Source organism: Engraulis encrasicolus, chromosome 3 (assembly GCF_034702125.1).
Source record: "Engraulis encrasicolus isolate BLACKSEA-1 chromosome 3, IST_EnEncr_1.0, whole genome shotgun sequence".
NCBI lineage: Eukaryota > Metazoa > Chordata > Actinopteri > Clupeiformes > Engraulidae > Engraulis > Engraulis encrasicolus.
In genome coordinates, this window is record NC_085859.1 from 18,723,063 (window position 1) to 18,738,062 (window position 15,000).

The 15,000-nt window shown below is 43.0% G+C and overlaps 1 protein-coding gene across 1 annotated transcript in view; it reads left to right on the forward strand.

The window, feature by feature from the left end:
- The window catches only part of zmat4a (zinc finger, matrin-type 4a), a 144,373-nt gene that overhangs the window by 760 nt on the left and 128,613 nt on the right, over positions 1 to 15,000 (forward strand). The gene's annotated exons all lie outside the window — the stretch shown is intronic.

Genomic DNA, 15,000 nt, shown 5'->3' on the forward strand with positions numbered 1-15,000 from the left:
GTTTTACCTCCACAGTAGCCTATAAAAAGTTGGTGTTCTGATGGGATGAAGGCAGACTTTTGCGCATTGCTCCAGGAGTATGTTGGTGAGGTTTCTACACACGTTTCCTTTTCAGCTGCATTGCTTAGAAAACAGTCTGGTAGTGCATGTCCTTCCCCCAAAATATGCCATCAGTCATCGTGTTCCCTGTCTTGTGTGTTTGTTTTGTTAATAAACTCTCACTTCAACTTTCTTTTCTCAATATGCATTGTTGTCAAGGAAACAAAGTAGGAACTACTGCATTCACTCAGGCTGTAATGGATTGTGACCAGGTTACTGCTCTGCTCAGCCTTAGAATTGAGTTATAATAGATTCAGATGACCAACAAGCTCACTGTTGCTCTAGGTGTGCTCACGTTTTGAAAGGAGAGCTTCTTTTTTGCAGGAGTCACCAATTTAGAAACACAGCAAATGTCTATTTATACCAACACACAATGAGGCATCCAATTACAAATCAAGCAGTATTTGTGTATTCGAGATGGGCTTTGAAGTTTTTTTTTCAGGTGGTGGTAAGATTATCTGGGAGACTTGCTATAATAGCATTAATATTCCTTTTGCTGTGATCACATGCTCCCTAAGTGCAACACGAGACAAAACCAAATGTCTATTTTGAGATGGGAAGCATCTTCCTTTTTCTTTTCTTTTCTCTTCTCTCTTCCAAGTACAAGGAGGCGGCTTTGAAACAGTCGCTGTGATCAAGTCTCTGCAGATGAAAAAAAAAAGTCATGTTTGGGCCCAGGAAGTTGCATGAAACCTAAAGTGTCCACAGTGTGTTCTAAATCTGTTTTACACAAACACACGAGGTGGAAACTGTCTCCCTCACTCAGCACACTCCCGCCTCACTTTCTCGTCCTGTATTTTTCCTTAACCTTGCTGCTTTCGGCAGGTGGGCAGTTTTGACAGCAGTTCCTCAGAAATAACAATCCTTGCAGCTGTAGATAAAAAAGGGCCCCAGTGCAAAAGGATTGGAATGAAGCACATGAATTATTGATGTTTTGTTGACAGTGTGGTAACCCCCCCCATCCCTCCACACACACACACACACACACACACACACACACACACACACACACACACACACACACACACACACACACACACACACACACACACACACACACACACACTCCACCACCTCCCCTGTAAACTGTGGAGAGAGCAGCAGTAGTTTTGGGATTTAAAAAAAAAAAAACTGTGGAGGTGAATTAGCATGCACACTCTCAGTCGCTCTGACTTGTTCCTACCAGAGTGTGAGAGAAGGAGAGGAATTTGAGAGATTACGAGATCACTTCTTCTCCAACTCATGCATTATAGATGCATCAAAGTCAAGCGGGCTCGCCTCTCACAGCAGACCCCATGCGTGTGGAGAAACAGCAAATGAGTTTTTCTCCCCCCCCCGCCTCCCTTCCTCCACCCTCCTGCCTCAATGTAATTAGGCCGTACCCCCCATTAGCTGGTAGGATGTCGGGCTGATTGACAGCATCTTACCCACCAGTAGAAACATCAAGAGGGTTGGACCTGGTACAGTAAGTGGACCGATCATCAGGGCTGCTGACAGCTTTGGCTGGGTCTGAGACAGAGTAATCTGAAAGGCCCTCCCATTCAATGCGTAATGGAAACACCCCCCCCCCCAACTCCCTGGGCCCGAGACAATTTACCCCTTTGTCCCGCCCTGCCGGCTTCCCTGCCGGACCATTATGGATCAATCCACAAGGTGGCTCTGCCAGAGCACTGTTTTCTCTTCCTTGATATTTTCCCCATTATTTTCTACCAATTTTGATTCTTTTTTTCTTTTTTAAACTCTGTCGCCTGTGCCAGAGGGGTCTACAGTCTCCGGAGAAGTTTTTTTGTTTTGCTTACGCCGGCAATTTTCCTGAAATACTAAATTCTACTTTAATAATCTGTATTTGTCGCCCCTGTGTAACGATGTGTACGTGGTGTGTCTCCAACCTTCCCCTGGAGTCCTTTCGAGAGGACTTATTATGCACTTAAACGGCCCCTTTCTCTCCTCCAATACAATGTGCTGCCAGCATGACATTCAACCAAACTGCTACTGTGTCACATTGACTTTTAGTAGTAAAACAGGCCATTAAGGAAGTTGAAAGAGGTATGCATAAAACAATATGATCAAGTTAAGTATGGCAGGTCCTCATCAAGTTTTCAAGTAGCTTTTTGCTACTGTGTTACGGTCCCTGTGGAGAGTTATATTGAGGTGTTATAGACGGTGGACTGACTGCATAATCTGTAACATTTTCTGAGGAATTAGCATAAATACTTTGTAGCTCACGTTATGACAGACTTTTGTTTTGTCTCAGAAAAAGGACTTGAATAGTTTCAGGCATATCATTTTCTTCTTTTCAGCGCCATTATCTCGCAAGGCAAAGTCTCCTTTTATCTAATGACTGTGACATGCTTTTCACAAGTGCATTACGCACACACAGTACATTAAACAGGGATGGCTGTCAGGGAACAGGCAGGGAATGCAAAGGGTTTTGGAAGTTTATGAAACGCTTTGTCATTAAAAGCATGATAGAAAATATTGCAATGGTGTGTTTGAGTGTCAAGTTACCCAAGGAACGACCAGAATATCCTCTCTGGAGGATATGTATTCAAGCAACTCAAGGGCACAAACACTAGAACAAGAGTTTCAATTCAGCATTTTAACTATCGTCTGTAATCCAATATATTCACATTTATGCTTTTGCGCATTTGAGCACATGCTTCAATTACACAAGTTCACATAAGGTAATGTAGCCAGACTGGGTTCACCCGGTGTAGTGACTTTCATGCTGCACTGACTGAATATTGTGTTCAAACAAGTCTCGCAAAACTGCCCTATCTCAGTTCTTCCTGGACAGGACAAATCTGTAACAAATGACAAATGATGTGCATACATCATCAGAATCAGTCTGATTGGTTGTTGCTCTGTCCAGTGCAGCAGAGAAGCATTTGAAATATGGTCATTGATCCCACCTCTGATAACATACTGTCTATGGGAAGGGCGCCAGAACAAGCTCTGTCAACAACACTGTGTTGCAACAGCCAGGCTAATTTACAACACTTGCATGACATTCCAGTTTGATAATGAGATGATTGAACGGCGGGTTTGAAGTGTGCTTCCAAAAGGATGCTGACTTTGCTGACTACTGGCGGACCACAGAGCTGCTATTCCATCAGCATGTTTGGGGCCCAGTTCGGCTTACTGGCATGGGAGATGGGAAGACATGTTTGAAAATGGTCTCAATCCGGCCATCTGCCTGCCTGGTGGCATGGGCAGTGGCTGGCATGGCGGGATGATCCTGAGTCCTTCTGTCCACTTCGGCTTGCAAATGGATCCTTCCTTCACCCCGTCTCTCAACAGCCTGTTCAATTTCACTGAGTCCCCACGATAAGGCCCTGAGGACAGAAGTCCTTTCCAACCAATGACTTTGACACATCAGCTTCCTCCCTGACTAATGCAAAATTACTTTGAAGGAGAGGCCGCTGAAATATGCCTAAATATTTATATTCTGGCTGCATCGTCTTGTAGGAATCTGGAATAAACTGTTTTTTGGATTCATTGGGTGCATTGCAGTTCCTTGAATCTCTACCAAATAGGGCGTTTTTTTTTTTTTAAGTGAGTGTCATTTTGGTTTTGCTAATGTAGTTTTTATAAGACAATCAATTCATTTTCTATTATTAAAGAGATGCATATTTATTCCACCTGTTTATTTTAAGAAAGCTCAAAATGGCAAATCCCCATAATCTCCCCCTTCGCTGTATAATATTGCACCATATGAAAATGAGTTCATACATAAATGCTATGAGATTTTTGGTGGGTGATACTTGTTCCCTTTCTCTATTAATAATTCAACATGTTTTGCTATATCCACTTTCCCCTGTATACTGTACAGTATAACGCTGCTTCAAATATGAACTATGAAACTGTAGCTGAAGACTGTCTGAGAAAGTCTCTGTGAGAAAGTTTTCAATTCCTTCCTTTGAAACTCACGATGAAACAACTAGCAAAAAGAATGTGTACTATGATCCTCATAAAGATCAGCAGTTCTGACAACTTCATTATTAGATTTAATGAAGTGTATCGCAGCATAATTTTGAGGCATTTTTTTCTGTCGAAAGAGCCAAAATATAATGATCATTCATTACAAGTCACCTCCATTTATTGACTTGATACAATTCAACATTCTTTTAAGCCATCACACCTGTACAGATTATTTTGAAATGCAGAATAGCCAATTAATTTTCTTGCAAAATCCCCAAATGTCTCTTTAACAGATCAGGGTAAGTGTCCAATTAATGCACTACAGCTTGGTCTTGGCAGTGTTCCAGATGATACAGCAGACCTTGAGCATCACACACCCTCACCTCACGACAAGCAGGCAGTGTTGCCAGATTGGGCTGGTTTCCTCCCAATTGGGCTGCTTAGGATGGCCGTGTGCGGGTCAAAATTTATCAGAAAAACCCGCCCACTTTTTGCCACAGAAATCAATAGAATTGATTTGGATTTTTTGCTTCTAGGCGGATTTTAAACATTTTTTGGGCTGGAAATCATCAGCCTCATCTGGCAACCCTGCAAGCAGGCAGCTGGGGTTACAGCCAAGCCCGGTCCGCCTTAGACAGTGCTCTAATGGGCTCTGAGGGGCAGCATCTGCCTCTGTTGTGACATGATCACCTATCTGTAAAGAGAGACCACAACTCGCTTTCTGCCTCTGCCAAGAACCTCTGTTGTGGGGGAGGAAGGAAAGATATGTGTACACAAAAGAAGGCACTTTTATTTGATCAGATGATCAAAGCTGGCCAGAGAGATCTGACCTGGCGTCACAAACGATGCATTATAGGTAGATTATGTAATTATTGGTTGTATTAGCTATTTTGTAGCCAAATGTATGCTATCCATCATGATCTTTTCATGAATGCTTACTAAGTAATAATTTAATATTTACTGGTGGTCTTGCCAAAGTACAGTAAGTTTTGCAGCCAAAGATGTCTAAGGTTATTCTACAGACATGGAGAAGATCCACCTATTCATATAAACGAATGTAAAATTCATAATGAATACTTATGTGCCAGATATTCATGAAAAATATAGGCTACCATTTGTGACTGGAAAGCATACATTCTGGAAATGTACTACCAAAAATATTACACATTCTACCTTTAAGGTCAGAGGAACTAATCTTAAGGTAAAAAAGCAGCCAACACACTTCCAGCAATCATAGTTGTATTGACTCATGGTTGTTTGATTTAGAGTACTCTTGACTGTTTTTGACCACCGTTATGGCACTCACAAATGATGATTTAGAGTAAGCTACTTTGCCTAAAAGTCTTGCAGCTTTCACTATAGTACTATCGTGATTTGAATAAGTGAACACTATTTTAAAAGACAATTCGGCAAAGCCTACATTCTGTAAAAGTTTAGTGTTCTGTGTCAGACTGTATTTAAAAAAAGACCCTAAAAAGGTAATTCATAGAGGACTATCTCTTTTCCTCTCTTCTTTCTTTCACAGCCCCTTTACCTGTCTTTCTTTACCCTTTGCTATCTATTCATATCTCCCTTTAGCAACAAAAAGTGTTCCACAAAGGATAATTGATGATGGACTCTCTGTGTCCGCCTCTGAGAGCTCTCTCTCTCTCTCTTTCTCTCTCTCTCTCTCTCTCTCTCTCTCTCTCTCTCCCTTAAGCGCTCTCCAGATTTCTGGCAAGGGACTCTCTCTGGGTAATGAACTCAAACCCCACAGCCAGATGCTCTATTTTAAGGTAGAATTGTGTCTGTGTGCTGTGCAGGAGGGTGACTGCCCTGCCTGGCTTTGGGCTCCTGTGTGAAAAGGTCTGACATTGTAGGTGTATTCGTGGCCTCATTCCAGTCCATCCTAAAAGGCAATATTTATTGAATGGTAATTCTGTGGCGTAGGTCACATTGTCTCTCAGTGACAACTTTCATTAGGGATACAAAATCATCTGGCAGGGCTTCCCTCTACAGAGGGAAACAGTGTTTTTTTGTGGTGTCATATGAATCGCAGCGTAGGCCTATTAGTGAAGGTTATGCTTGTCAAGCAATGATGATGAATCACAGTGCTTAACTCTGTACTTGTGATGAAAGCTTTCATGTGTCTTTTGTTATTGGATTGCATAATTATCTGATTGTCTTTTCGCACAAAAGTAAATAAGAAATAAAAAAGTGAATAAATAAAAATCTCGCTCATAAGATATGGATGGTGATGTGGATGCAGGTGCCATGAATGACAATACATGGAACTTGCATGTCGCCACGGCCACATATGACTGAGCACATGAATAAAATAAAATAACGGCAACCACAGGAACCACATACATGTACAATATGTATTAGCACACAGTGTGTGTGTGTGTGTGTGTGTGCGTGTGCGTGTGCGTGTGCGTGTGTGTATGTGCGAGTGTGTGTGTGTGTGTCTGTGCCTGTGTCTGTGTTTGTGCGTGTGTATGTGCGAGTGCAGGCCTGACGGAGTGAGGGACAAACAGGTCAGTTGTCTCGTATCCAGGTAGAGATGGGGCCCAGAGTCGTATGTATTGAGAGAGGGGCCCTTTCAGGTGATTTTGTGCCAGGTCGTGTGTGTGTGTGCGTGTGTGCGTGTGTGTGTGTGTGTGTGTGTGTGTGTGTGTGTGTGTGTGTGTGTGTGTGTGTGTGCGTGCGTGCGTGCGTGCATGCGCGTGCGCGTGCGTGTGTGTGTGTGCGTGTGCGTGTGCGTGTGTGTGTCCGTGCATGTAACAGAGTCTGCAGCCACTCTTACATAAATGAATGTTGTTAATGGATTTGGGCTGTTTTTCATGACCCTGTCACCTCAGGAAAGTACTTTGGTGTGAAAATGGAACTTAATAAATGTGTCACGCAAAAAAGTAATGGAATGTAACCTCACATACCGTGTGGAGAAAGTTGAAGTGAAATTGTTAGATAATTTAGCTTGAGTGTTCTGTATATGCATACAGAAGTTTGTCTGCCATCTTTCTTTTATAAAGCCACACGAGGTTGGCAAGCCAATTAATGAGCTCAAGTCGAACGTGGTGACCTTCAATGATCTTGTTAGATGAAACTGTGTAGGCTCATTTGTTTCGCTTGAAGCACAGGATCTAGTCTGGGAAAGTATTCGTAATTGCTCCTGTATAATCATAAACAGAGCAGTCTTGTTTACAATGTATGGTGCTTTAATTAAGTTCTTGGCATTCCGCTGTGCTTGTCTTTAAGGAGTAGTTGTTACTAACAGCCTCATCATTTCTGAGTGAACATGAACATTGCTGAGGTATAAATTGGGAATGCACAGTCTGGTGCATTTTATGCTCAGACATTGTGGAGGTTGGTGGCTTTAAGTGCCAACCAAGACATCGTCCATGTTATACTATGCATTGCTTGTTTAAATGCACGTTTTGTTAAAAACAAAAGTTTGCCATGCCTGATTTACCACCAGCTTTCTTTTCTCCACTCAACTGACATTCGTCTGAATTCAGCGCAAAAAGATAGGCATGCCTATTTAGCCAGCTGTGCCCGTCATTTGGTGGAATTTCAGTTCACTGGAATTTGGAACGCCCCTTAATTAACTATACAGCATTATAGTTATTCTCCGCTCACCTGTCTCCAGTCATAATTTTCCTCTCTCACTCGCACCCACCACCTCCCCTTTCGCCTGCCGCTGTTAGATCGATTCGTCAGGTCTCTTGCCCTAGCTTCCTCCCAGTTCACCTCCATTGCTCTCCGACCATCATCTGCCAGGGGGTGTCCGCTCAGAGTTCGCACATATCTGTGGGCGCAGATACCGCCCCAGCTCTCAGTGGGGCCCTGTACTCCCGAGCTCAAGTAGGCTATGTTTACTGCACAGATATTTCTCGGCCGTGGCAGTGCTTCAGCACCACAGACAGCGGTCTTGCCCAATTCGCCACGTGGTCTATCTCAGCTTCTTGAGTGCCGTGGTGCCTGCGGACCCCGTGAAGCACTTTCGATGATCGGTCCACCGCGTGGACAGCCATTCTCCTGCGAGAGCGTCACGATCACGAGAAGTCCATTCTCCAGCGAGAACGAAGATGTATGCATACAAATCCGAATTTCCGATAGTGAATTAATGAAAATATATTTTTGGGCATTGATACCTTCATTCAGATTGGACCGTAGGAGAGATGACAGGATGGGATTCACTTTAATCTTTCATACACATGATGGCAGTGGTGAAGAACTGTTGAGTAGTTTGGTGGTGAAGAACTGTTGAGTAGTTCCTCAACACTGTAAAACTCACCTGAGGAGTTTTTAGCATCTTTTCAGACATTCGTCTTGATGCGTTTTTCATGATTTGAAAGCATGTACTGTTTTCTATTCATGGAGTGTTTCAAGTATATTACAACATGTCTCAAAAAATGAAAGAAAAAATGCAGTCTCGGATGAGATCTTCAGAAATATCTAGCCTGTATCATCTTAGCGCATTTCGTCATGCACCTTGTTTTTCACTGCTTTCTTGCATCAAGTGCTCAGTGTGACATGCACGTTCATTCCCTCCTCAAAACCCTTTTGTGGGTGTCAACCAGAGGTCTGACAAGCTTGGAGGCACCGAGACGGTTCCCTTTAATCCTTCACCGCTCAATGCAAACTTAAAAGACAAGAGCAGTATGAACCCGATGTGGACACTCGACACCTCAGCAGCAAAAAGAAGTTGTCAATATCTTAGGATCTGCGTGTATGGCCCCGGGCATCCAAAATACATGAGCCTGGCTACACTACACACACTGGGCCAGGAGGTCCTCCATTGTGCAAAAGACCTCAACCTCAACCTCAACACACACACACACACACACACACACCCACCCACACACACACACACACACACACACACACACACACACACACACACACACACACACACACACACACACACACACACACACACACACACACACACACACACAGCTCTTTTCACACAGTGACAGAGAGGCCTCTCTGGCTCAATTTGCGCTCAGATAACCACAATGTTGCTAAATTATTTCTGCAAGATTTAAAGAACTGTTGTCATTCGCTGAGTCTGCTCATGAATGAATTATTCCTGAGAAGAAGCTCCTGAGTTCTTTTTTCGATTTTTTTTTTGGGTGGATGGAGTTAGTGGTTGGTGGTTGGGAGCGATGGATGGGGTGGGTGGGGAATGGGGATTGAGGGGTGGTTTATCTCATCAACTCTTTCCAGCTGGAAACGAAGGAGTGATGAATGAATAAATAAGGAGTAAACACACCAGAGATGTTTCCTCTTCACTACCAAAACATTTGGCTTAAGAGGGAGCTGTTTTTGTTTTTGTGGTGTACGGCTCTGCATGTTGTGAAATGCTATCCATCGAGAGCCCCATCTGGGACGCTGGAATAGCTTGTGGTATAGATAAATGCTCAGAATAACGGGCTAGAAAAACAGTTGTTTTTATTCTTATCACATTTGTTAGCATGAAAGGATCTTTTTGTACCATCCACTTTTTAAAGTGTGCTCCACAAAGACTAAAAAAATGGCTCCTCACATTGCCCTGCTGCTATAAAAATTTCATAATTGGGATTTTGATGTTGCTACCGTCACTGGTCTTCTGCAATCATGGATGAGCTTTGTCATGTCTCAAGGTTTTTTTTTCTTTTCTTTTCTCACACTGAGGGGATTGAGTCGGCATCTTTATTTTATCACATTGTGCATACTTTGCCAACTTGGAGTTTCATCCCCCTCCTCTGCTCTGGGGTGAATTTCTCGAAACCAAAGTTGCTTACTACATTAACTACTTCGTTGTATTCAATGCATTTTCCCCTTGGCAACTACCGAAGTTGCTAACAGGCTAACAACTTCCCTTTTGAGAAACTCACCCCTGCTCTGCTCCCCTCTTCAGCTAATTCTGTGTCGGGTGTCTGGAGTCTGGGAGCAGGCTAAATAGCCTGGGCAAAAAAAAGCAGAGCTTGTCAATGTTCACACTATTTTTTCTATTTTCGGGCTGTGTGCTGCAGCACTGTGTGTGTGTGTGTGTGTTTTCTTTTTTGTCAAAGACCCGAGTGCTGTTTGAGTGTCGTGTCATAGTGAGCGCCACATGCCATTTATTTCCGCATGAAACTCACACATTACACACCGATGGCTCATGATAGGATGGCTCGATGGCTTGACATGTTTTACATACGTAGTGTTTTAGTAATGCAAGTTAGTCCGTCCACTAGGGCTGGGCGATATAGAAAAAAACTACAGTATATCACGATATGGATTGCTTTATATCATGATAACGATATATATCACGATATAGCACAATTACATGCGTTTTCAGTTATTCTCTTTATTTGCTTTTTATTTTTTCATGTCGCAAAACAACCTTTCTTTAAAATGGATCTTTTTATTGTTAATTTTTACAGTTACATGCACTTATAGTGTGTATTGTGACAACATGAAATGTAATTAAATGATATTCAATTGTATACAACTGATAAAATTACGATATAAACGATATAGGAGAAGGGTCACGATATAGACTTTTATATCACGATAACGATATATATCGTCATATTGCTCAGCCCTACCGTCCACAGTAAAAAAAAGCTGTGTTAATTCAACACTCAAAGCTGATTGTTCTAGATCTTCTAGAATCTTCTAGATTATATTTGGTCTCAGAGTACTCTTGCACTGTTGAATAAATACTACATGATTTACTGCGGAGTGTCTTATTAATGCAAGTCAGTCAGTCACACTGGAAATGGCTATGCTGTGCACATTGCCTACTTAACCATGCTCTTATACCAGTGGCAGTCATTGCTATTGGTGGAGAGACCATATACTATACTAGAATTGAACCTGAGGCATTCCAATAAAGCAATACAACAGAACAGCTGTCAGAAAATTCTGGGACAGCATGAAATCCTTCCATCTCTTACTTCTTTAGACAGAAAATCCTCTGGTCTTGTCTAGTCTGCTCCGATATATAGTGCACATACCCCTGAGACGTTCCAGCATATATGTTCCAACGGAGATGTACACTACCGCAAACTTGTACATTCTTCCCTCCTAGCCAGGACCCCCCCCCTCCCCCACCACATAACAAACCTCTTTTATTTCCCCCATCTTCCTTTGTGTCACCACCACATAAGCCAGGCTGCCTTGTGGCGTTATTAAAGCGGATTCCTCACACACACACGCACACACACACACACACACACACACACACACACACACACACACACACACACACACACACACACACACACACACACACACACACACAAAGTTAGTTCTTCGGCAGGAGAGTTGTTGCAGTGCGTTAACACCCGCTGTCTATGGTAATTCCTCTGATTAGGATACATAGCAAGGCGTGCCTCTCTTGCTCCTCGCCTCGTCTCTCATCCCAGATTCTCACTGCGCTCTGATGTGCTGCCATAGAATGGTAATGAGCTCAACTGGGACATGGGACAGTGAGAGATATCCAGTGTGTGTGTGTGTTCGTGCGTGTGTGTGTGTGTGTGTGTGTGTGTGTGTGTGTGTGTGTGTCTGTGTATCTGTGTATCTGTGTATCTGTGTGTGTGTGTGTGTGTGTGTGTGTGTGTGTGTGTGTGTGTGTGTGTGTGTGTGTGTGTGTGTGTGTGTGTGTGTGTGTGTGTGTGTGTGTGTGTGTGTGTGTGTGTTCTGACGATGGAGGAAGGGTTCTTGAATGCTGCAAAGTTCCCTCCACAAGGTCTTCTTGTTCCAGCCCCTCTTCTTCTTCTTCTTCTTCTTCTTCTTCTTCTTCTTCTTCTTCTTCTTCTTCTTCTTCTTCTTCTTCTTCTTCTTCTTCTTCTTCTTCTTCTTCTTCTTTTCTTCTTCTTCTTCTTCTTCTTCTTCTTCTTCTTCTTCTTCTTCTTCTTCTTCTTCTTCTTCTTCTTCTTCTTCTTCTCCATCCTTGGTGAACTCCTCTCACGCAGCTCCTCTCTTCCCTGCCATGTTTAATTGAGGCTTGTTTATGGAATTCCATTTAATTTTGTATGGTCGCGCAGAATGGCATGAATATTCACATTTGGCTTTTTGGACTCCTCACGAGCATGGTTTTAGCATGAGCAGAGCCAGGCTGAGGAAGCAATGGCGTGATTTTTGGTTGTTTTTGTAGAGTTCATTTTGTTTTAATGCACAGGTTGCATGGTTTTAGCAGAGCCAGGCTGTGGATGTGATCGTGTGAATGGGTTTATTTTGTTGTTGCTGTTTTGCAGTTCATTTAGTTTTAATGCAAAGGTTTCAGCCAGCCCTTGTAAGTCCACACGAGAATTCCACTCAAGGCATTCTTCGTCAAACAAACATTTAGAGGAACATTTTTTTAAAAGCTAACATGCACATCCCTCTCTAAGCTGTACGGCTCTGCTCCGTTCCATAATTCCTCGGGATTTAACATAACATAACGTTAAAACCCCCCCTCAAACGAAACCTGACTGGGGTAGTACAAATAAGCACGGAGCGTCGTGGGGAAGAGAAAAACATCGGAGGAGACACACAGGGCTCTTTGGCTTTCCCGGGGCTTTGATAAAGCATTAATTATGTAATGCAAAAAAGGGCCTGCCATGTCCAGGGGAGGCTGCTCCTCAGCGTCAGCAGAGACGTCGTGTCTCATTGTCTCCTCCTGGGTTGGGTTGCAGCCCGCCGCAGCCAAGTTTTTGGAAAGGAGAGAAAGAGAGGAAGAGAGGAAGAGAGGAAGAGAGAAAGAGAGGAAGAGAGAAAGTGTGATGCAAGGGGGCCCAGCAGGGCCTCGAGTTGTCAGCAAGAGTGCAGTCCAGCGGCCGTGTCGGTTATTGCCTGTGCTAACTGATTTATTTTCTTCCCTTATAAAACTACAGTATATTACTGTAACTAGCATACCCTCCTGTGTGTGTGTGCGTGTGTGTGTGTGTGTGTGCGTGTGCGTGTGCGTGTGCGTGTGTGTGTGCGTGTGTGTGTGTGTGCGTGTGAGCGTGTGCGTGTATGTGCTTTGGCGTCTGTATGTGTGTGTGTGCCTATTGTGTGTGTGCAGCAGCCTGTGTGTGTGTGTCTGTGTGTGTGTGTGTGTGTGTGTGTGTGTGTGTGTGTGTGTGTGTGTGTGTGTGTGTGTGTGTGTGTGTGTGTGTGTGTGTGCATGTGTTAGGGCTGTAACGATACACTCAACTCAGGAATTCGGTTTGTATCACCAGCCTGATCTCCAAAAATTCTGTGCTCNTAGACACGGATGTTAAGGACACGGAATCCGTGTCCAGGAGCACGGATTTTCCGTGCTCCTGGACACGGATTTTGTGTCCTTAACATCCGTGTCCAGGAGCACAGAATTTTTGGAGATCATGTTGGTATCACAATTACATCATGATGTAGTATTGTTACTCTGAGTATCTCGATTTCTCTGTTCGATCCAATATCGTTACAGCCCTAGCGTGTTATATCTCCACATACCCATTTGCACCTGCATGATGGACTACCAGTCCTGGACACACCTGGTGCTTGCATCCAGCAGTTGACGACGAGAGCAGTAGAGTGCTTATTTCTTTCCTCTCTTCTTCTTCTTCCCTTTTTTCTGAGTAGAAGTTGAAAGAGAGGGCACCTTGACAGCGGCACACTGTGACTTGGGCACATGGCGATGTGGGCCATGGTCCAGCTTCACAGCTCAACACCTTCCCTGACGAATTACAACAGACCTTTAATGGGCCCAGCATCTGTCGAGGCTGCCCACCACACACACACACACACACACACACACACACACACACACACACACACACACACACACACACACACTGCTGTCTCACCGCCCCGCTGCCCCACTGGCATAGACCTGCACACAGATAGGGACGAGGCGGTGTTAAAGGCACACTGTGTAAAATGGCGGCCAGATTTGTTCAGTGAAATTGTGCTGCCTATTGCCAAATTTGATCTTTTCATGAATATTTGAAGAGTTCAGATGCAAAACCCCCTAACTCCATTTCTGAAGACCTGCACTTCTATATTTTTAGAGAACCCGGTTGTTGGTTTGGTTTACATTAATGTACTTGATAATACATATAAATAGTTATATTACATGAGAGAAATAAAAATATATGCATTTCTGTTAGCTTTGTATTAAATAAAAATGAATTACGATTAATTTCTGAAAAGGCACTTAGGTTGTTTTGCATCTAAACTCTTCATTTAGCTATTGAACTAAATTGAAGTTAATGAACTAATATTAACTAGTATCTCCAAAGTAAGTATTTCAGCTAAAAATGCCTATTTCTGGAAATTCAAAATGGCGGACTATGGAGAAGATCCCCTTTTTCATGTATGAAAAGTGCAAATTCCAGGTTATAATGAATACTTAGAATTTGATGGTGGTGGTATTCATGTATTCAAGTATTCATGAAAAAGGTAACATTAGTGAATGGGCAGCATGAATTCTGGAAATAAACTGCTAAAAATATTACACAGTGCACCTTCAAAGCACATGCCTCTTTACCAGACTGTGCAAAAAATGGCATACTTGATTTTTTTGTGTGGAAGTTCTGTGTACTGTACAATGTACTGTGTTCCATGTTGTACATGTGCTCCAATGTGCTCCAAGGAACCTCCTCTTCCTTGACGATCAAAAGCGTGAGACAATAATGCCTCAATATACAGTAATATAGCGTAGAAAGGCAGCCATAAGTTTCACATGCCCTCCGTCCTCCCTCGAGCACCTGCTCCCCAAAATGTCTGTGCAGGTCACTGCCCCACTGGCCCCTTCTTCTGTGCTGTGCTTTTGGCAACACAAACCTCAAGATTCAAGATTCAAGATTAGTTTATTACTTCTTATCATAGGTTTGAAGCCTATAAAGAGTAAAAATTGTAAAGAGTAAAAAAGATTTTAAAAATAAAAATAAAAAAAAAAGAGGGGGGGGGGGGGGGGGGAGTGCAAAGAAAGTGCCTCCACACCTCTTCAATTTATTTGTATTTCAGTGTCTGTGTGTCTCTTTGTTTGTTTGTTTGTTTGTTTGTTTGTTTGTTTGTTTG